The sequence below is a fragment of the Phoenix dactylifera genome, unplaced genomic scaffold (genome assembly GCF_009389715.1).
Source record: "Phoenix dactylifera cultivar Barhee BC4 unplaced genomic scaffold, palm_55x_up_171113_PBpolish2nd_filt_p 000319F, whole genome shotgun sequence".
Classification (NCBI taxonomy): domain Eukaryota; kingdom Viridiplantae; phylum Streptophyta; class Magnoliopsida; order Arecales; family Arecaceae; genus Phoenix; species Phoenix dactylifera.
The window spans coordinates 293,204-318,572 of record NW_024067788.1 but is presented as its reverse complement, the minus strand read 5'-3'; the positions used below and the strand labels follow the sequence as shown (position 1 = coordinate 318,572).

Sequence of the window (25,369 nt, the reverse complement as noted above, 5' to 3'; positions counted from 1 at the left end):
CAAAATCGATCTTCACTCAAGGATTTTGTGAAGATATCAGCAAGTTGATCATTAGTACAAACAAATTCAAGCATCACATTACCATTTAACACATGATCTCTTATGAAGTGATGTCTTATCTCAATATGTTTAGTTCTTGAGTGTTGAATTGAATTTTTAGTTAGATTTATGGCACTTGTATTATCACAATATATGGAAATCTTATCTTATTTAATGCCATAATCTTCAAGTTGTTGCTTGATCCATAAAATTTGAGCACAACAACTCCCGGTAGCAACATATTCGGCTGCCGCCGTGGATAGTGCAACCGAGTTTTGTTTCTTGCTAAACCATGAGATTAAGTTCTCTCCTAAGAATTGACATGACCCGCTGGTGCTTTTTTATCAAGTTTACACCCAGCGAAGTCAGAATCAGTATACTCTATTAAGTTTATGCTTGATTCTTTAGAGTACCATAGACCTATATTTTTTGTTCCTATTAGATATTTAAAAATTCTCTTAACTGCAATTAGGTGTGACTCCTTAGGATTAAATTGATATCTAGCACACATGCATACACTAAACATGATATCAGGTCTACTTGCTATAAGATATAATAATGATCCTATCATACCTCTATACAGCTTTTAATCTACTAATTTACCTGATTCATCTTTGTCTAGTTTGCATGATGAGCTCATGGGAGTGCCAATTGATTTGTTTCCATCCATATCAAACTTCTTTAGCATTTTCTTGATGTATTTAGCTTGATTGATGAAAATTCCTTCCTTGGATTGTTTGATTTGAAGTCCGAGGAAGTAGTTCAATTCTCCCATCATACTCATCTCGAATTCACTCTGCATTAAATCAGCAAACTCTTTGCAAAGACGATTGTTAGTAGTACTGAAAATAATATCATCTACATAAATCTGCACTACTAACAAATCTTTGTTTTCCTTTTTAAAAAATAGGGTTGTATCAATATTTTCTCTAGAGAATTCATGGTCTAATAGAAATTTGCTAAGTCTTTCATACCATGCTCTAGGAGCTTGTTTTAGACCATAAAGTGCTTTATTTAGTTTATAAACATAATTGGGGTATTGATGATTTTCAAAACCAAGAGGTTGTTCTACATAAACCTCCTCATTAATATACCCATTCAGGAAGGCACTTTTTACATCCATTTGAAATAATTTGAAATCTTTGAAGCATGCATATGCTAGTAACAGTCTAATTGCTTTAAGTCTAGCCACAGGAGTAAACGTCTCATCAAAATCTATATCTTCTTCTTGATTATAATCCTTTGCTACTAGTCTAGCCTTGTTCCTAACCACAACTCCATTTTCATCAAGTTTATTTTTGTATATCCATTTAGTTCCAATTATTGAATATTCAGTGGGTCTCTCTACTAAGTTCCATACTTTGTTTCTTGTAAATTGGTTTAGTTCCTCTTGCATAGCATTAATCCACTTTAGATCATTTTCAGCTTCTTCAATATTTTTAGGTTCTAAATGTGAAACAAATACTAGATGATTATTTAAGTATCTAAGAGAGGCTCCAGTTCTAATAGGTTGAGATGGATCATCTAAGATTAACTCTTTAGGACGACCGTGAGCATACCTCCAAGCCTTTGTAAGCCCATGTTCAGCAATTACCTCTTGGCTTGTAGAAGTCTCTTCAATTTGCTTCGGTTCATCCTCTTGTAAGGTCATGTCATCCATCTTTTCCTCAAGTATCCCTGTTTCATCATCGAAGGCTACTCTCTTGCTAGAAGAAGCATCATTAATCTCATCAAAAACAACATGAATAGATTCTTCAATTATAAGAGTTCTTTTGTTGAGGACTCTATATGCCCTACTTGATATAGAGTATCCCAAAAAGATATCCTCATCAGATTTGGAATCAAATTTTTGTAAGTTATCTTTGCCATTATTATGAATGAAACACCTACAGCCAAACACATGAAAGTAGTTTACTTTAGGCTTTCTATCTCTCCAAAGTTCGTAAGGTGTTTTCTTTATAATTGGTCTTAATAGAACTCTATTTATTATATGACATGATGTGTTAATGGCTTCTCCCCAAAAATACTTTAGGAGGTCACTTTCACACAACATGGTCCTAGCCATTTCTTCTAGAGTTCTATTCTTTCTTTCCACAACTCCATTTTGTTGTGGTGTCCTAGGTACAGAGAAATTATGAGTTATCCCCTTTTTACTACAGAATTCATCAAATAGATGATTTTCAAATTCCGTTCCATGATCACTCCTAATTGCTATAACTGAACTATTTTTTGTGTTTGTTACCTCCTTGTGGAACTTCTTAAAAACAGAAAATGGTTCATCCTTATGAGCTAAAAACATGACCCATGTGTATCAAGAAAAATCATCAACTATGACAAGTCCATACTTGTTTCCACCAAGGCTTGTGGTCCTAGTTGGTCCAAAAAGGTCCATGTGAAGTAGCTCAAGGGGTCTAGTTGTAGAGACACAATTTATGGACTTAAAAGAGCTTCTAGATTGTTTGCCAAATTGACATGCTTTACAGATTTTGTTTTTCTCAAATTTCAGCTTTGGCAAATCAATCACGGAATCTCTTTTAACTAATTTAGATAATGTGTCCATGCTTGCATGACCTAATTTACGATGCCATAACCAACTTGCCTCACTAAGCTTAGAATCATTAGCTACTAAGCAGTGGCTGTTTTTAGCAAGATCATCAAGATCTACTACATAAACATTGCCACGTCTTAGTCCTTTGAAAACTAAACTATTGTTAGTTGAGTTGGTTATGATGCACATAGATGGCTTAAATAATACATCAAAACCCTTATCACATAGTTGACTAATGCTAAGTAAGTTGTGCTTAAGACCATCTACAAACCGAACATTATCAATAAAGGTTGAAGGTGTGATTTGTATCTTACCAATACCCATGATGTGACCTTGGTTATCATCTCCAAAAGTCACCACACCTTCTTTCTTAGGTTCTAGGGTGAAGAATTGCTCCTTGTCACCTGTCATATGTCTTGAGCAGCCACTATCCAAGTACCAACAGTTTTTATTGAGCTTGGCTGCAAGACACTTCTACACAAGAAAATCATATAGTCTTAGGTACCCAAGCTTTCTTGGGTCCTTCAAGGTTAGCTTTGTTGGTTCCTTTTGGAACCCAAACATTTTTAATTTTTTTTTAGCTTTTATTTTTCTATGGTCACACACATTAGCTTTATGTCCTACTTTTCCACAACAGAAACAAGTTACATTTTTAGTTTTACTTTCTCCGGCTTTTACAAAAAATTTTTTAAGTTCAGTTTTTCTGTTTTTAGTAAGCTTAAGTCTTTTGTAAGGTTATCTTTTAGAGTTTGATTATTATTTTTAAGTTCTGAAATTTTTTTAGTTAGTCTTTCTTTGTCTTTAATTAGGGTACAGTTCTTTTGAGTTAGCAATTGGTTGCTTGTTTTAAGTTCTAAGTTCTCCTTAACAATGGAATCCTTTTCCATGATCAAATTGTCATTTTTATGACTGTAGGATTGATTAGTTAGCCTCAAATTGTTGTTTTTAAGATTTATTGATTTATACTCATCCATTAGCTCATTAAAGGCATCATACAATTCTTCAAAAGTAAAATCTAAATGAGCTTCAGATGTTACCTCATTTTCATTTGCCATAAAGCAAAGATTGGTCTTTTCTTCTTGTTCCGGCTTCTTGCATTCATAGCATCCGATTTCCTCACTTTTTCTTTTCTTACCTTTATCCTTATTGTAGGAACTTGAGGAACCTCTCTTCTGATGAAAGGATTTTTTTTCGGTTGATGAATCTTCTGAACTTTCGCACGAGAAGAGCCTCATCTTCATCTTCCTCATTGTCTTCTTCTTCGATGTTGCTACTGCAAGATAGATCCTTGTTAGAAGAAGTAGATTTGAGGGCCATTACCTTTTTCTTATGTGAGGATTCTTCTTCACTGTGTTGTTTCATTGTGAGCTTATGCGTCATTAGGGATCCAAGAAACTCCTCGAGTGGCAGCTTGTTCAAGTTCCTTGCTTCTTGGATTGCCGTGACTTTGGCTTCCCATGACCTTGGTAAAGAGCAAAAAATTTTTCTAACAAGATCACTGTTAGTATAACTTTTGCCAAGGCTTTTTAGTCCGTTGACAATATCAGTAAATCGAGTAAACATGGAAGAGATTGTTTCATTAAACTCCATTTTAAATAGTTCATATTTATGAACCAGCATGTTTATTTTAGATTCCTTGACTTGAATTGTGCCCTCGTGGGTCACTTCAAGTCTATCCCATATCTCTTTTGCAGAATTGCAAGTAGAGATTCTATTGAATTCATTAGGATTCAAGGCACAATAAAGTACATTCATTGCTTTGGCATTTAGTTGTGCCTTCCTTCTATCGTTATCATCCCAATCTTTTTCTAGCTTCGGTATGGCGATATTATCTACATAGATAGAAGGAGTATATGGTCCATTAACTATGATGCTCCAAACATCATAGTCTTGGGCTTGGATAAATATCCTCATCTTAGCCTTTCAATGGGTGTAGTTAGTTTCATTAAACAATGGAGGCCTATTGGTGGATTGCCCCTTACTAAGGAAAGATCCACAAGGGGTTGTTATTTTAATCTTTTACTCTTTTGGGGATTGGAACACCAATCGATATAAGAGCACCTGCTCTGATACCACTTGTTGCCCAAGGAGACAACCAAGAGGGGGGGTGAATTGGGTTTGGATTAATTATTGACAAATTAAAACTTGATTAATAGATAATTAAATCTAATGCAGGCAGGTTAATTAAGCTACTTGACGAGGAGATTGGAAGAGACAAATAGCCAATGCGAACACAAGAAAGTTTTATAGTGGTTCGGAGCCAACTCTTGCTCCTACGTCCACTTTCCAAGCTTCACTTGGGAGTTCACTATAATCCTTTAGATTATAGCCGGTTGTTTTATAAGTTCACAACCCAACTTATTGTTTTTGCGAGATCACAACGAACTCGGTCGGTTTTCACAGGCTCACCGACTAGAACCATCCGATTGTTTTTCCGGGATCACAATCAAACTCTTATACCGTTAGTTTTAACTTTGGCTCACCAACAAAGCTTACAACCCTTGATTCAATCCCCTGATTGAACCAAGTAAGAAAATAGTTTGGGAAAAGATACAAGGAAAGCTTCTTAAAAAGCAAATATGAATCAATATGAATAGAGTAAAGTTAGAAGCTCTCAAATAGATTTCAGAAGAGGAAGAAAGGGCTTCTCGAACTCTGAGTCTCCTCTTTGAGTGCACTGAAGATTTGATGTCAGAAGAAGAGCCTTGAATGCAAAGAAAAAACTTTTTAGGAATGAATTGAATGCGTTTCTTCCTTCTTTTACTTGTCTTTTCTCTCAATGGACTCTTGGTAGTTGGAAATGCCTTAATGCACAGATGGAGTAACTCTCTTGCCCTCTACTACTGTTTTCTCTGGCTATTTAAATAGTTCCTTTTGAAAAATAGCTATTAGACACTGATTTGTAGCCGTTCTACACAGTCTGCACCTCCTGACAATGTATCCGTTGGGGTTGGAGTCGACTCGCTCGATCTGGAGTCGACTCGGCTGTTGCTGGAGTCGACTCATGCTTTACTGGAGACGACTCGCCCACTGTTCAGGATTTGAATTAAAGTGCCGTCCCGACCTGAAGTCGACTCGGTCCAATCCTGGAGTCGACTCGCCAAGATCTGGAGATGACTCAGCATTTTGGAGACGGCTCGTTCTCAAGATTCTAGAGATCTATTTTTCTGTATTTCTCTCTCGAGTCGACTCAGATCCTCTTGGAGTCGACTCGGCTCTCAGAGCCCGAAAAATCGATCCTCTGTCTATTGATCTGAGCTGCCTCGGAGTCGACTCGCACTTTGTTGGGTTCGACTCGGAAATTCTCGGAGTCGACTCGTTCACAGGGTCACTGAGTTTGGTTCTCTGCCTTTCAGTCCGCTTTTCTCTGAGAGTCGACTCTGGCATGATTAGGAGTCGACTCGCCAAACGTTGGAGTCGACTCGCATCCTTCTGGAGTCGACTCGGTAACAGGGTCTAGAAAATACTTCTATGTCTTTCTGTCTGTTACTCCTTGGAGTCGACTCGGAACTGTCGGGAGTCGACTCGTCAAGCATCGGAGTCAACTCGTAGCCTTTTGGAGTCGACTTGCTGACAAGGTCTGAAAACCATCTTTGTATCTTTCTTTCTGTTCTAGTTGGAGTCGACTCGTAGAGTATCGGAGTCGACTCGAGCTCGTGCCAGAAACTCTGAACTATTTGGAGTCGACTCGTAATCTTCCGAAGTCGACTCGAGAATCGACCCTTGGTTCAAATAGGGTTCAATACTTGTCCAACTTATTTTGAACCAAGGCTTGAGGCACTTAATTGAAAATATACAAATATATGCCTGAAATACTAGATTGAATTCATTAGTATAACATAAGATATACTCAAATGCTTTGAGCTCATCAAAAATCAATCACTCCACATATATATATATATATTAAAATGGAGGCTCTGCTTGTGTAAAGCTCTCCATTTGCCTCATGGATAATAAGTCGAACTCTTATTTAATATAGTTCTTTATCAAAATATAGCAATAGATTATCATTAAAAATAGCTTATTAGTTTATTAAACCATATTAATTTAAAAACTTTTTATTAGTCCTACTAAATTAATATAGAAACTAATAACATTATTAATAACTATATTTGCTTAACATATGCTAATATTAATAAAAAATATTTTTTATTATTACTGTACCCTGCCCATATTTCGTATTTTTATGATCATGATCTTACATAAAAGTAAAAGTACAACCACTAATGACTTTGTTATATTGTATTTAAATATCCTCTAGATGAAATTCTTTTCTATTTCTTACTATATGTAGGTTGGATCATGATCTTATTATTGTATATTTTTACTATATCAATAGATATGCATATAGCATTTGAATTTTGTATAGTGAAAGTATGTCATAACATTAATATTAAAATCTATTATAAATAGCAAGAAATAAGATCAAGCTTGATGTGAAATGATACTAATAATATGACTATTAATATTATTGGTCAAATACACTTACAAATATGAAAGCAAATACCATATTAAATTGTCATAGTCATGTCTATATTATGACATAGAATTTGTGATATGCTCAATGAGCTTAATGCGCAATAAGAATTGGCATATTAATAATGAACAATATTAATACTCAATGAGGCTCAGATTATAAGCTCTTATTTAAAATGGTTCTTTATTTCTCAAAATAATATTTTTTTTTTGCAGTTAGTATTAATAATATATTATTTTAGAAAAAGGAAAAAACCATAGAGGATGATATTAGTGACTGATGTATGTACATAGAGGCCCTTATGCAGAGTTTTCTATTTATCATGTTAAAGCTGGTATATATCAATGATGCTAGTACTGATGTCGAGAGTTCTACTCAGCCATTATTTTAAAGTTCATTGCTTAAAGTACAATAGAAATTTAACTATTGAAGTTTGTTTCTATTTATTGTACCAACAAAAAGCTTTCTATTTACTATATTTCATTGCATTCTATATTATATTTCCAAAATAGTTAGAAAAGGAGGAAACACTGTACTGCATGCATCGTGGTTATATACTAATATATATACTAAAGTAGATGCTCTGCTTGTGCAGTGCTCTCCATTATTTTTTCATTTCATCATAATTTCTTTTTATTTGACCAAGGTATAGGAGACTCAACTGAAGTTCCGAAACCAAAAAATCAGCATGTCTGGTAGGAAATAAGTTTTCAAAATCATTAATATTGAAATCATTAAATTTTTTAGCTAAGCTTTAATGTCAAGTGTGTAGTCCAACTTATTTAGGATGAATAATAATATAGTTTTATACCACTATGACACTAGTAACAACAACTATCAGCCAATAGCATTCTAACTCTCACATAGACATACACATAAACACATATAGACAAAGTGAGGTATGAATGTGCTTGTTGTTCCTTGATCAGCATAAATATTATATGCAATACTTGACTCTTAACCATGCACATAGACAAGAGATTGGCACCTTTTAGGTTCAAAATATAACTCCATAGGGGAACCATACAAAAAGAACAAGCAATAGCAAAGGAATATGCATTTAAGAGCACGAACCTGCAACCACGGAGAGGCTCTTATTCGTTCAAAACTTCCAAAACCACCACTTTTATCCTACAACAAGAACAAACAATATTTAAGAGCTATTGAATATGCTATTGTAACAGAAGAGGAAAACCTTTAAAATTTGATGTGAATTTACTGAAATTGTTAATAAAGGATAATTCCTATGTGGATAGCTAGGAAGTGATATCAGGTTGGCTTGAGTTAGGGTACATCTCAATCTAAACTCAGACCTATTGAAGGCCTGGGGTCCAAACTTTGTCTAAAACTCACCAATCGTGAGGTATCAGGTTGAGACCAAGTTAGGGTAGGAGAGAATATACAACCCTATTTACAAGTCAAGTTCGTGTGTATTAAGTTCTGTAACATAATTGGCACTTATTAGGTTTGGATCAGGGTTGTATCCCAAGCGAATACCATTACTTGGTTAGCTGAAACCCCTTCATGTCCTCAAAATAGCTTATTTGAAACATAGCTTAAAAAGTTATAATTGATGAAATTTATAAAAAAAAAAGTGATGTGTATAGGAGTAAAATTACACATGATATATTGGGGAATCTATTGGGCTCAAATCGATTCTAGGTCAAGGTCAGGTTAGATTTATAAAAATTAATCCCATACTGTAATGTATTATATACGACTAAGTCAGGTGTGTATGCATTTGCTAGACTGGATGGACCCAACAAGTTTTATAGAACCATGCCGAACTGATAGGCGAACATTGTATCTAGTTAGCAAGTAAGGTAGGTAACTTGTAACAACCCAGGATCTCACCCCAAAATGGCTAGCCGGAAGGTATTATTTAGGTTCCTTGATCCTGTATAAGTACCCAAGATCTTACCCAGCGAATAACCGATGTGGGACTAAACACACGCCCGCACGGGTCCTCACATACTCCCCCCGTTCAAGCCCTGACGTCCTCGTCAGGCTAAGGGTTCAAATCCATTCAAATCTAATCACAAACACCACGATCGGGTCCGTGGTCAACTCCAATGAATCCGTGCTGCAGTGTCCCCTAGTCCACATAAGTTATGGGCCGGGTCCGCTCTGATACCACTTGTAACAATCCAGGACCTCACCCAAAATGTCACGCCCCCGCCTGGCGCGAGGCACGTGAGGCACCTAGTGCCCACGTGGGGGCCATATGAGGGGGGAACACGGGGCTCCCCTGCCAGATATTGTCCGGTTCTGGGCTTCACGCAAGCGTCCTTCACCCCTCCCCGGTTTTGTTTTCCACCCAAAACGCGTCTGCAGGATTTGGAGACACCCGCCTCATATGCCCAGGCTCTGGAACGAGTCTTTCCGATGTGGGACTATGTGGCCTCAACACCCTTCCCACCACTCGGACAGAGCCGTCCTCGGGCTCTGATACCAAATGTCACGCCCCCCTCATGTGGCCCCCACGTGATACCACTAAAATCTGTCACGCCCGAGCCCGAGGCGCGGCAGATGCCGCCACGCCCACACGGCGGACCGCACAGGCGTGCAAGGCAGCAGATCATATCAAAACAGATTACAGCTATTCAACAGATGACATAATTATTTAAATTGTTCAAAAGCGGACTTACAAAATTTCAAAATAGCATATGCCACATAATTCAAAATGTCCAACTAAACTAACTAAAATGCCAATAACTGAAGAATCATCGGAAACATCTAACGCACTCCCTCAATCCCGTGAGATCAAGCCTCTGGATCTGAAAAATGGAGAAAATAGAATAATGAGCTACACTACGCCCAGTAAGCAAACAAAATAACCCCAAAAGTGGGGTCAGACAATATCAGCATCAAACATACAGTGATAATGTCTGGAATAAATCATAAATAACATCGTTTTTGTTGTTTTCAAAACTTATTTATCATTTTTCCAAATAACTATGATATCAGAATCTCAAACATGATTAGGCTAAGCGGCCACGTAACCCAGGTGGCATGGGTCTTGCCACAAAGTGCACAAATCCAGCTATTTTATCCACCGATTGGCAGCCGGTGTTGCCAAAAGCTGGCCAAATCCACTATATTTACCCACCGATGGCAGCCGGTGTCCAGAAACCACTATTCTAATCACCGGTGGCGCGGTGTCGAAACCGGTTCCTCATAGATTACAAGTCGACAGGTCCAACGTATAATCCCCATTGGCCGGGCCAGAACAGAACAGAACAGATCATAGCCATGCTGAGAATACATATATATAAAAACAGATTTCATAAATTTTCCAGTCATAGTTTACGGATTTCAGAGCATAATTTTCAAATGAAATTTAACATGCCCAGACCCATTTTACTAAATACAAAACATATTTCAGAATTTAATCTATTTATTAATAATTTGAAAATCACACTTGAAGTATTAAGTTACTTACCTCTTCTCGCTTAATTCCTACTTCAGATAGGCAGAACAGTTCACCTGTTTAAATTTAATTAATTCTTTGTTAATATCAGAATTAAGCAAAAATCTAAAAATAATACTATTGAACACGGCCCAACAGGGCCTAGAGTTGGCCCATAATGGCATGGCCCGATAGGCCCATATTAGGCACAGCCCAATGGGCCCGCATAGACCCAGCTAAGTAGGGCCCCCAAGGTTGGCTTCTAATTAGTTCATTTATACAATAAAATTTATTGCAGGGACTAATACTTAATTTACAGTGTACTATTCTATAAAGCTTGAGTGGACTAAATAAATATAGTTGGGACCTTTATGTAATATTTTTTTCTTATAGGGACCAAACATAAGTTACAGAATACCCTTTTGTAAAATAATATACTGTCAAGGGCTTATCTGCAAAATTTCATTTATTGGCTAAACGGGTTCGGGTTTCAGGTTCGGGTTCCGATTTCGATCTGAACTGGATTTCGGATCTGGACTGGATTTCATCTTTATTTATTTTATTTTATTTTATTTTTATTTTTCAGGTTCCAACTGGGCCCATGTTGGGCCCACAGTGAACTGGGCCTTGGCCCAGCTCGGCCCACATGGGCCTTCTTCTTCCCCAACGTCCCCCCCACGGCAGGGGAAAACCGCGAGGGAGAGCGGAAGAGAAGGGGGCGGCGGGGTGGCCGGAGGCCACCCCTCGGTCGATGGCCAGCCGGCCCACAATGACCGGCGGCCGTAGTGGCCGACGGGGAAAGAACAACCGAGATATCTCGGTTGCTGGGCTGAACAGAAAGAGAAAAAAAATCAATTTTTGGCAATAAATCAAGGCAAGAAGAGGAAGCTCACGCGATCGACGGTGTGGTGGTCTCGGCCAAGGGAGGCATCGATCCGATTCAACGCGGCGGCGACGCACCTTCGAAAGGAAGGTAGATCCAGAGACAGGGGAGGCCGTGAGGGATTTGGCGGACTCGGCCGGGAGAGCTCGCCGGTCACTCGAGAGCAAGAACAGAGGGAGGAGAGGAAGAGGAAGAAGAGGAAGAGGAGGAGACGGATGAGAGGGAGGAGGGCTCGGAGGTGTTCTTACGAAGAGGAAGATGGGGGTTTTATCACCCCATTTCAACGGCTCTCTGCGCGAAAATCATGGCGGTGGGGCGAAATCAACGGCCGCTCATGCGGCCGTGGGGTGGTCGCGACGCCCCGCCCTCAACGACCGAAGAAGCCGGAGCGGGGATCGCGATTGCGATCCCCTTCTTTGGCTCCCTTGCAAAAGGAGAATGGGCTGAAGTCGGTTGGGGCTGCCGACTTCAGCCCGGTATCTCACATTCTCTCTCCCTTAAAAAATTTCGTCCTCGAAATTTGAGAGATCTATGCCTTTCAAGTTTAAATATGCTCAGCTCATTGAGTAATATAAATCCAAGATCTCATTCTTCTCGATCAAAAGCAGTGTGATAGTTAACTTTGAATCAGTTATCAAAAAATTCATATAAACTCGTAAGATTAACACTAAATAACAGACTGACTAAAATTTCAGATTGAAATTATCATCTTGATCCACGTTCACTCGAGATCGAATCAGGATCAATTCGCAACAGGATTGATTAAAATTAGTTGTGTTTGGGATAGAACTTAAAATGAAATAGATCTCATACACTTATCATGGTAGTGTGCTGATCCCTCAAAGGATAATGACCAACCTTAGAGTCAAATCATTAAATGGCTAGAAATGTAATTCACAAAATGAACATGTACTGATGATCATTAGATAGCAACGGTCTATCCCAAAAATGATTTGCATCAAATCACAAGAGCAGGTCTGAGAAGGTAAAGTATTGATACCATGATTCAATATGCCACAAAGCTTTTAACTTAAACTTATAAATCATAAGATGGGAGCAGATAATGCATGGTTTATTCAGATACTTAACAAATTAGACCATATTTGGTCAACAATCAACTAACCTGAGTCATGATACGCTCAAATTATTATTTTCTTAGCATACCCAAACATAGCAAAGTTTATCCAGGAGATAACATAATCATATCATGATTGACCTGAGAATCAATAGTATTCACCTTTCCTTATTAACAAAATCTTTCATTATTGAACAACAGTCTTTCATCATAACATGTTATCAAAATACAGTCAATATTTTTGACCAGTTTAAATTTACTCAGTCCATCAAATTTCCGCTGCGCAACTCAGATCAATATTCTCCAAACTTTCTTAATGATCCCAGATTATCAGCATTTTTTTTTTCTTTTTAATATCCAAGCAAAATTTTATCCTTGCTTCCCAAGTACCCTAGTCATGATTAACCCTTGAGATAGTTGTCGTATTTATACCATCATATGATCAAGTAATCATATTCTAGATCCAAATTTGAACTAAGCCAATTCTAGTTTTCCTTGGCAATTCCATTATACAAGTTGATATTTATTCTAAGCTTTGATAATTAAAAGATTCTAGATTAACTTACTCAGGAGCTTACTCAATCATTCCGAATCTTTTCTTTTAGGCTAAACTTATTTGAGCCTCTCATGAAATCCCACTTGCATTTCTCATATGGTGATACAAAATCCACAATCAACTCATAGCCTTGATTAATAAATATTTAACTCACAAAAATCTAATAATCTGGTTCAAAGAATTACAATAAATTCCTCCAAGATATAAGCTCTATGATTTTACATTGAGATCCATCAAAATATCAATCTTAATTGTTTCAATTCTCAAGGGTTAGGGCCCAATAAAAATTCTTAAGTCTCATCCCCAAGTATATTTTTCTTCTATATACGAGTTCCATGCATGATCCACATACAGATTTCAATGAATATTTTCTAGTCCAACCTTTAAACATCTTTTTATAAATGAGTCTTAATTTGCCACCAAAATAATTAACTTCAACTAGAAGCAATATCCACAGTGCCTGATATCAAGTTAAACTTCCAAAATAATTATATTGCACGATAATAACTCATGATTAATATTCCTTCACTTAATTTAGTCAAAAATCTAATTAATCATAACTTGAAATACAAATTGCTCTACCAAGAAAACTCTCAGAGTAGCTCATTCACACTTTGGTTACGACCATAATTAGGTTGCAGTCTAATTTTAGCATTTCAAAATTATGATAAAATAACTCAAATTTATCAATAACAAAAGCAAATAAATGCCTTCATCTAATGGCCTAATGTCTACCCATCTCTCAAACTTTCTGACGAATCCTAAAGATCCTAAAACTTAAGCTCCATCTGACTATTTCAAACACAATCCCTAGGAATCTGAAACCTGGCTCTGATACCATTTGTAACAACCCAGGATCTCACCCAAAATGGCTAGCCGGAAGGTATTATTTAGGTTCCTTGATCCTGTATAAGTACCCAAGATCTACCCAGCGAATAACCGATGTGGGACTAAACACACGCCCGCACGGGTCCTCACATAACTTGTGTATCATGTAAGTATACTCAAATCCTCTATTGTAAAATTTTGCACCTAGTAGCTGAGAATAAATGTTGTACACGAAGTTTACCACAAAGTAAATTTCTTCTTACACAATAAAAACAAAATTTATTTCCACAAGGTACAATACTGCAACAGATTCTTTTAATGCTTATTCTGATTATTTGCATTTGGACAAATATGCTGATTATTATAAGTCATCAAGAAGCATATCAATTTGTTCTTTCTTATAAAGAATAAGAGGTTATAAAATAATGATTGCAATATTTGATCACATCCAACAAGGTTTTTTCTTTGGCTAGTATTTTGCTTGCGAGAAATCAAGCATAAATTTAGAAATTATTATTTTCCACCAAAATTCAACTCCAACAATAGAAAAGTCATAGATATGTTATAAATAGGATGGAAGTAGAAACTCCAGTATAACTAATAGATCATGAAAACTATCCTTGGACGAATGCACCTTAATAATTTCGGATGACATTAATGTTTAGAAGACTCATTAGGTCAATTATATATGTCAAAAATGCATGCTTTACCTTATCAGATCAATGGTGTAGAAGCTTTAATAAGTGATGCATTGAAGGAGAGCTACTCAATTTGGTTTTCTAGAGGACAGTCATGAGTTACCTGTAGGTAAAGAAGGATGTCCGCAGCATCATAAAGTCGTTTCACATCTACTGGATCGCCAACAACACTGGAGACATTTGTGACAATAAGAGTAGAGCCTGCAGAAGATAAAAGAATATCACTATCTTAACTAGAGAATAATAAATGAGGGCACTAAAATGGCTACCACTAATGCTTCTCCTGTGGTGTCTGAAACCATCCATCCTTGATCTGCCATTGAGAAGGGCCATGTGCCTTTCGATCTATCCCGGTACGTTGACTTGAGATCACCAGGGTAGTCCTCAAGAATCTTTAAAACAAGTTAGAAATAGGTCAAGTGCACAAAGACGGCATGAGTGGACCGACGTATCAGAATAAAACTAATAAACTGAGAGTAACCTGTGAGTTTTTTATGTATTCATGCGCTTTCTTAAGAGTAGGGCCAAATTCTTCAGAAAAGGCCAGTAGAAATGATTGCTTGAACAGCCGAAAGTGTGTCCCATAATTGTCTGCCAACCGCTGCCTGTAGTTCATGCTATGAATCATGAATTGATTATTTGTAATGAATGATACTTTACAAAGCAAGACCAGTAACAATGTTCCATGAAGCTATAACTTATTCAATTAAATGTCTATGTATTGGTGTTCGACAATCTAACCCAAATTATATCATATAACTAGAACAATACATGGATTAGTAAGTAGGAGCATGGAGAATTTGATAGGTAAGAAGGATCGGTGGGCTCTGATGATACCATGTTAAGATCCTATCTAATAACCCAGGTATTTAGTTGGATGAACCTATTTGATGTGGGATTATTATTCCGGAACATTGATGATGAAAGTCTAACATTAAAAATGAATCCTAAGGACTAAGTTATGTAGTAAATAGATCAAGGAATTCTACCCTGGAGCTAGAAACAATTAGCTATCGGCTTGCTGTGAATGATGGCTAAGATGATTTTGACAAGGCAAACAAAGCATGAACACTACAATTACAATAGATTTTGAGATAACAAATATTTGATCAAGATTGGTAAAATCCAACTAAAGTCAAAGATGGAGCTGTGAATTGATTGAATGACTGACAAATCTGAGTATAACTACAAAGAATTAGTACAAATCAGATATGTTTCCCAGAATCCATCCCTGAACTTTGTGAAGTTCTTCTGAAGTGCAAATTTCTTTACCAGCTTCCCCAAGAGACAACTTGTGGAGTTTAGGTCATTTCAAGGGCCGTTGTGGCTTTGCATGGAAAAACAGAGTAGCACTTTTATGATTATATAATATATTCACAAAAAATACATAGAGAGAATATTGTGAATTGGGCTTGCCTCCCACCCCATCTTCAGTGAAAGTATTATTATGTATTATAATACAGATCAAGGTTTTAAAATCGCATTATCCGGTTAACTCACCCTACTAAACTATCGTTAACCATTATAATGATTATAACAACCATCATTTATATATTAAGATAACTATTACTATAATAGTGTTTTAACAACAAAAAAATAACAGTAAAATAAATAATACTACTTTTTTCACGTTTCATTGAATGAAACTATTAGTTTTTGATTGTATAATTACTTTTCAGAGAAATTTGATGTAGAAAATTTCAATTTAAAAATAATATTTTATTTTTGATGGAGTAATTTTATTTTAAAAGATACAAGTGAATAACAGTGATATTATTTTGAAAAAAGGACTTCAAAAACTAGTACTAGCTTGCTTAAAATTTGTGATCCCACACAACCAATGTAATTTATAATATCAACTAGCCTACAGCAAAATAACGCTTGTAAAAAGAAACACTCCAGCATAAATTTATCACAAGCTAAGTTTAAATAAAAATAAAAGTAAAGATTTTAGTTTTTCATATATGTATAATATTAGCAACAAAAAGTTAAAGAATATAATATAATAAAAATAGTTAGACCACACACCTTAACTCCTGGAAAAAGAAGCGAACAATTCAAAATCAAAGATGGACTATCCAAAGTTAAGCTAAAAAACATTGAACGTGATCTACACTTAAAAAAAAATGCATATAAACTTTCCTCTCCAAAAAAAAAGCCTAGAATCCAAAATTCAAAATATGTTTTGGTGGTCTTTGATATAATCATCAAGTGGATACCAATATAGATGGTTTTAATAGCATGATATATTATTTTATTATAATCTAATCATCAAAATCAAATGAATTTAAATCTACTCAAAATATACGAAGACCAATAAAATATACAAATCTTGGTTTTTAGAAGACCACTAAAATATATAATTTGATTTCTAGGAATACTTTTAGTATAGATCATGTTCGATGATTTGGATTTTCAACTTGGATGGTGTATCAATGATTTTAAATCATTAACTTTATTCTCAATGAGTTAACATAATGTGTATATGTCAACGAAATATAGGAATCAAGATAGAATCAAGCCATGATCTTGGCAATCAAGTGTCAACTATAATCTCAGCAATCAAGGATCAACTTAAGCTATAGTCAGCCATAAACAGCAGTGCTATTGCAACCAAAATTACCATTTTTATACAACCACAGTTACCACTTTTGTATAGCCACACTTTCCATTTTTGTTATCCTTTGTACTTATATATAAACCCATGCTGGGGTTAGGAAAGGAATAATATATGTTTCCACCAATAATATTAGTATAGTCCAACTCTAATAAAAAAATACTAATTATATATGAAAATAGTTTTGAATTAACAAGTACACTATAAGAAAAGAGATGATAAAACTAAGAAATGTTGATAAGTATGATATTATAATTATAATAATTCAAAAATATTAATTACAATAAGTAAAAAATATTATCGCTTTCAAATAATGAGCAGAGCAGGGATGTCGTACCTACGCCTTCCCCTAACCAGTTATTGAAGTTGAACCCAATATTTCTTGTGAACTACCTCCTAAGGCATGGTTACTCACCTAAAAGATATGGCAAGTCATCAGTGTTATTTGCTACTTTACACAATACACCTATTCCATCCTCCTATAAACAAGCAACGGAACAAGTGTTCGAGAAAAACTATGGATGAGGAGCTACTGGAACTTGACGAAAATCATAGTTGGGATCTTTGTTCACCACCCTAAATGGACAAATTATTGGCAGCAAAAGGGTGTATTCAATTAAGCTAAAGGCAGATGGGACGCTTGATAGGTACAAAGCAAGACTCATTGAGCAGGGATGTGTGAGTAGCAATATGGAATTGATTACGAAGTTCTGGCGCTTGCTACTGTTCATCATTGGCCATTACACCAAATGGATGATGTTAAGAACACTTTTCTTCATGGGGATCCTAAGGAAACTATATACATGAAGCCCCCAGCTGGTTATCATTTACCCCATCCTGATCGTATTGGTCAACTTCGTAAATCTTTGTATGGATTGAAACAAGCTCTTCGAGCTTGGTTTGAGAAATTTCAGACTACCATATTCAGTGCAAGTTTTCACCAAAGTTCATATGACTGCTCAATGTTTATTCACAGCTCCTCGCTAACTTTATCATTTTATTGCTTCATGTCGATGGTATAATTATCACTGACAGTGATGATACAGGTATTTTGGCCTTAAACAATTACTTTTCAAATGAAGGACCTTGGAGTATTAACTTATTTCTTGGCCCCTGAAGTTTCGTCAACTTCTAAAGGATCACACTGAGCCAAACCAAGTACACAAAGGATAGCATTTGTGAAGCACACCTGATTAATGACAAAGTTGTTTTTACTCCCATGGAATGAATGTCAAATACAAAAGGTTGATGGAAATCCTAACTGACACAACATATTATCGATGCTTGGTTGGAATCTTGGTATATCTCACCATGACAAAGCCAGATATATTCTCCGTTGTCCACGTCCTAAGCCAATTTGTGTCCAACCCCCGTCAACTTCATTTGGCTGCACTTCACCGAGTAATTCGTAACCCTAAATGCACTCATGGGCAGGGCATGGACTCTTATCTCCTTCCTCATCCTCGCTTTCACTAAGTTTGTTGATGCTGATTGGGCTAGATGCCCGGATTCTCGTCGCTCCACTATTGTTTAGTGTATGGTCTTAGGGGAATCTTTAATATTTTGGGAGTGTAAGAAGCAGGATCATGTTTCCAAATCATCTACTAAGGTGGAATATTGTTCTACGTCTATAGCATGCTCTGAAATTATCTGGATTCGTAGATTACTTGCCAATCTTAGGGTACACTTGAAAACTTTTGCAAGACTTTATGTTGATAATGTTAGTACAATTCAGATAGCCAACAATCCTGTTTTTTATAGTGTACTAAGAACATAGAAGTGGATTGCTATTATATAAGGGAACTTCTACAAGAAGGTACTGCTATTTTATCTCATGTTTGCTCTGAATATCAAACTCTAGATATATTTACTAAGGCTATGACTAGAAGTTGATATAATTTGCTAGTTGCAAATTGATGCTTTATCTTCCCAGCATCTGAGGGGGAGTGCCGACGGAATTTAGAAATCAAGGATAGAATCTAGCCATGATCTTGGCAACCGAGGGTCAAATATAATCTTACCAATTAGGGGTCAGCTTAAGCTATAATCTGCCATAATCAGAGTGTTGTCTTTGAATATTATCCCTTAATTTTCTATCAACAAAATCTCTAGAACCAAGAATAGAATCAAGTTATGATCTTGGCATTCAAGGGAATCTCAACAATCAGGGGTCAACTTAAGCCATAATCAGTAGTGCTATCTTTGAATATTCTCCTCTGATTATGTTTGTAAATATTTCATAGTTGTCACAACTAGACTTACCATTTTGTCATCCGTTGTACTTATATATAAACCCATGCTTTGGTTAGGAAAGGAATAAGAAACATTTCCGCCAGTATTGTCGGCAAGGCTGCAAATGGGTTAGGTTAACCCATGACCCGGCGCAACCCGACCCGCTTAGACCCAACTCGACCCGTTTTGGAAGACCCGTGGGGCTAGGTCGGGTCCTAAAATTGGACCCGTTCCACTTTCTGGGTTGGGCCTGGGTTTACTAAATTCAGCCCCAACCTGATCCGACCCATTTAAATTTGGATAATTTTGGATTTTTAATCCTACAACCCGCCCCGCCCCGATCCGATCCAAATTTGTAAAATTATTTGATCCCATAGGCCGCAGCTCATGAGGGTGCAAATAAATTCTGAAGCCATGGATAGGTTAACCCGAACCAGATCCGACCCAAATCCGATCCGATTTTGATTTTTGAGTTGGGTCCGAGTTATACATGGACCCAACCCGACCTGAATGACCCGTTGGGTCAAAATTGAAGTGGGGGACCCCACTCGACCCAACCCGATCTTCTATTACGTTGGGTCTAGATCCAAAATTTGGATCTAAATAAGGAACTAGGTTGGGTCAGGATCACTATGAGCCGACCCGACCTATTTGCGCTCCTATTGTCATTATAGTCCAACTCTAATAAAAATATAAATTATTTTAGTCATTTAAATAAATTTTGAAAATTATATGAAATAATTTTGAATAAATAGGTACACTACAAGTAAAGAAATGATAAAAGTAAGAAATGTCAATAAGTATAATATTATATTCATAATAATTCAAAAATATTAACTAACAGGCAATCAAATCAGCAATTATATATATATATATTTGATAAATTTAAATTAAAAATAAAACATAAAACAAAATAATAAAGAAAATTGAGTACTCCTATGCAAGGCATAATTTAATTATATAGTCTAACCTTTTCAACTGTGTTTTTGAGTCTAAAATTTTGAATTGGAACTAGACTTGTATATGTGTTGAAAATGTCAGAAGAGGGTTGGATTCCAATTTAGTTATGCACGTAATAGATCTAGCTAGGATTTAAAATTTTGAACTATGGTTGAGTTATAGTATAGGGTTCACTACCAGAAACACGCGTATAGTGACGGAAAAACTAGTGACGGACCATTATCAGTCACTATTTATGATGGATCAGTGACCAAACTTGTGACTGAATTCTGTGACAAAATAGTGATCAAGTTACCTTCGTCACTAACTCAGCATCCGGATAGTGACGAAAAATAAGTAATTTCTTAAATATTTAATTTTTGAATTTGTAAGGCTTAGTGACGATGGTTCTGTCATGAAATTTAGTGACAGAAATCGCCGCCGTCACTGAGAATTTAGTGACGCGTATTTTGTAACCAATTCAGTGACAAGAGCTCTGATCACAAATTCTGTATTAGTAACCGAAATACGGTATAGTGACGGAAATCTCCATCACTATACGCGGTTTTCTGGGTAGTGGTTTAGCGTAACTCAACCAACCTAATTTGATTGTATCAAATGTCTTGGGTTTAAAATTTTGGATTGGGATTAGCCTATATCTTAATTAAAGGATTGAATCAAGTTGAGGTGGACATTTTGTTGGTTGGGCTGGGCATGCTTTCCCCAAACTTAACAAGTCCCAAAAATATTCTACATACAAGGGATGAATGTCCAAGTTGAAGGAATATATATTTCTCTTTCTTTCTTTAGCCCTTTTGTAAATTTTGAGGGAGATGGTTTCTCTTGTATCGATTAACATGCATAGAGATTTGACTTAAAATCAATAAATAAGTCCTTTTATAATTGGTCAAATTAACATTGATGGAAGTCTCTTAGAATGGTCAAACTTAATGTAGAAGAGCTTAAATAAACCTAATATCAAAATATCTATTATTAAAAGCAAACTTTCAAGCAATGCATGAAACCTGGCCACTATTGGTTATTTAAGGATCCAGCCAATGGGGACTAAAACATTGGCACTTGATTAGTCCTGAAGGGTATGTCACAAGAAGATGTACGACATACCGCAAATAGATATACAATTTCGAAAGGCTTTGCCACAAGATGATGCACAACACAACGCAAGAAGATGCATGATTCATGACCCAGCCACAGAAAAATATGGTCATAGCTCATGGCGAAGAGATGAACTTGATATTTTTAAAAAATGACTTTATGAAGGAAATTTGAATTTTGAGAAAAAATGAATTTCACATGCATAATATTTTGATAATGCTGCATATTTGAATTTGATTTCGAATTATTGAATTCTATATAATTATTTCTGTAAATGATTATTTAACTTAGTGCTTGATTAGTCTTGGTAAAGTGTTCATTGCTTATTGAGTTGTCAAGCTCATTTTAATCGAAAGATATATCGATGAGGTAACTTGTGAAGTTGTTCCTTTGGATGTTTGCTAGATTATCCTTAGGAGTCCATACCTTGGGATTGAGATGCAATTTCTATCGGCGTCTGAAAAAGTATCGGTTCATAAAGGATGGGAAGGAGCTATGATCAACGCCTCCAAAACACAAGAGAATATAGACCTTGCAATTGATGCCCAAGCGACGCGACTTGCTAATGTTTGAAATAAGTTCGTGGTAATGGTACGAAAATCGAATACTATATATAGAGGCCAGGCTCTCATTCTTTGGTTCCATTGACCAATCTACCCTGATCAAGATTGAGAAGTTCTTCGTAGCATCATCAACGAGGAAGGATAGCAAGAAGCGTCACTACCACGAATCCAGAAGAAGGAACAGAGCCTAGTGGTTTGCTAAGACTGGAGAGTGAAAGAGAATCCAGCCAGAAAATATCTCCAAGCAAAGCTAGGTGGTTCAACTGCAAGATAGAAAAGCAGGCATTTCTCCACCTCTAGATTTGATTTAGCGAGAGCTGAATCTCCTAAACAGGGAGAGCCCTGATTTAGGAGGATCACCAAACTCGATGTGGACCACTTTGACCAATACAAACGGGGCTAGACAAGATTCAGGAGCGAGATCTACCATATGAAAAGCCGGATCACATGCCAAACTTCAGAGACCATAACTTGGTATACGATGCCCAATTGAGATGATCTTTTTTTTTTGAAATTGAATATCTTTTCGAGATTTATAACTAGGAGGTTGAATTAGAATGAAATTTGAGGATGATAGTGTTATTTGATGATTAACAAGCAATTATCTAGATCATGCTATAAGTTAAATTGATACTTCATTATAAGTTCATTACTCTCAGTATATTTGTTTAATTGAAAATGGATAAATGGCCTTGTTTATTTGGATGAATCTAACCTTGAGAATGCAGCAAAGTGTGGTTTGAGTCGACCCACAGGTTGATTGGGTCGACCCCGGTACATCAAGAAGTCATCTGGCACACCCTGCAAAAATGGCACAAATGAACAGTGAGTTGGGTCGACCCAAGGTAAGCATGAGTCGACCCAACCTCCAAAGAACCTCAAAACACAACAGAAAAATGCTCTCTGGATTTACTGAAGAGGGTCGACCCACACAGTGGTTGAGTCGACCCAAGCTTGAGTCGACCCAAACCCTGAGAGGGTCGACCCAAAGGCAAGACAGAAAGACAGACAGAAAATGGTTCTCTGAAATTACTGAGAGGGTCGACCCAAGAAGAAGTTGAGTCGACCCAAGTGACTTTGAGTCGACCCAAAGAAAGGATGGGTCGACCCAAGTGAAGGAAGGCTGAAATCAAAGTTCTGTGTTCTCTGAAGGGTCGACCCAAGGAATGTTTTGAGTCGACCCAAGGCAAAGTTGGGTCGACCCAAGGACAGGTTGAGCCGACCCAAACACGGGCTGAACAGTAACGGCTAGTTCTGCAGATGTACTTTTTGTCCTTCCCAAGGTGAGTAACGGCTAGTTTTTCAAATCTGACCATTGGGGCTTGTCCAAGGAAGGTTGGAAACTATTTAAAGGGGCACTATTCATCAGAGAGAACAACTTTTGAAAGGAATATCAAGGAATACACAAGAAAACAAAAGTGCCCTAATCTCCTTCATCAAGAACTTCATTCAAGAATCAAAGAAAGGGATTGAGCAGATTCAAAGAGGCATCAAGAGCTCCATCCCCCTTGAAGAGTGAAGCATCCTTGACAAAGAAGAGCAAAGCCACTTCAAAGCGATAAATACTTTCTAACTCTTCTTTGTAGTTTATATTGTTTCATATGCTCATTTAGGAGTTTGAATCTTTTCTTTTTGTTTGTTAAACACTTTGTAAAGGTTCGTTGGTTAGCCCGCAAAACCAACAAAGGTTTTTGGTGAATCCGGAAAACCAAAGTGTAAAGGTTCGTTGGTAAGCCCATAAAACCAACAAAGGTTTTTGGTGAACCCGGAAACCAAAGTGTATAGGTTCGTTGGTGAGCCCGTAAAACCAACAAAGGTTTTTGGATTGTGAGCCCGAAAAACAATCCAACTGTAATCCGCGGAATTATAGTGAATTTCCAAGGGGACGCTTGGGAATGGACGTAGGTGCTAAGGAGAGCACCGAACCACTATATTGTTGTGTTGTGTTGTGCTTGTGCTTACGTTTATTCTTGCATCATCTTCTATCTTTGCACTAGTTTAAATCATTCAAATGTTTAAGGAAGCTCCACCGCACTTAATTAAGAAACGTTTAAAGCACCAAATTTAGAAGAAACCAATTCACCCCCCTCTTGCTTGTCACCTTGGGCAACAAAATTCCCATCGTTAATCCCCAAAATATGATGGTCAAATCAAAAGTTTCATTTCCGAGTTAGACAGGCATAGCTCTCTGTCCGATAAGAATTCGATGGAACGATAGAAGGTAGAGTTGATATAGAAGTCAAGATCTACCTCCTCGAAATTTTTAGCTCTTTTCTATTGGAAATATCTATTTTAGAAAAAGAGTTCTACTAGGATTAGAAAGAGAAATCCGACCCAAATTATATTAGGAAGGACCTTACATTATAAATAGAGACTATGTACCCTTTTTTTTGAAGAATAAATAAAAAAAAGGAGACTTGGAGCTCTACTTTCAAGATTTCTCCATCTTCTTCTAGTTATCTTTTGAGAGATTCGAATTGAGAAGATTGAAGAAAATCATCCTTCTCCCTAATTGGATCAAGTTAGTATCAGAGCTTTGATCCTTTATATCTATGGGAGCCTCTATTCATGGTCCAAACACGTGAGCAATACAAACAATTAGGAGAAGGACTATTTGTGCTTCAAGTACATCGAAGGACAAAGATAAGTATGGCTGCTAATTCTTCCTTAATGGATGATGATGAGACAAAAGGATGTCTCATACAATTAGAGAAAAAGATTGCCCAACTCACCGAGATCGTCTCGAGATTGGTGATACCTTCATCACAAGCACCAGTAACTCCTGTTGCAAAGCTGTCTCCCATGGCTCGAGATGAAGAACCACCATCCAGCGAGGAGGATGGGGATAAGCGACCTACAGGTTGAAAAATATCTCTCTTCAATTGTTTAAAGATGAGGCTCGAATCGAGATCCTTGTATATGATGGGGTAGTTGATGCAGAAAAGCTAAAGTTGGCTAGACCAGTTAGAGACATATTTTATAATCTATGGAACTCAAGCGTTTAGAAGGTAGCTTTCGCTCGTCTTAAGCTTTCAAGCCATGCTCTTACTTGGTGAAATTCATACATGAGGAACAACAATGTTTCGAATCTGACATGGAACAAATTCAAGAGCCAATTCAAGAAGCAACTCTACCCGATTAGCCACGAAGAGAATTGGTGAATCAAGTGGTAGTACTTACGATAGAAGTATGATCAAGTCTATCCAAGACTACACCTTTAAGTTTTACAAGCAAATAATCTCTCTCAGAATCTCCATCGACGATGATGCAGTTTTTATGAAATACATCGGAGGTCTCTATGAGAGCATCCAAAAGAAGCTAAAACTCTTTAAAGTTGAAGATATTAGCGAAGCTAGCTTGAAGGCCATAGGAATTAAGGAGAAGAATCG

General features: G+C 36.8%; 1 pseudogene; it reads right to left on the bottom strand.

The window, feature by feature from the left end:
* The window catches only part of LOC103715695, a 94,569-nt pseudogene that overhangs the window by 16,990 nt on the left and 52,210 nt on the right, over positions 1 to 25,369 (bottom strand).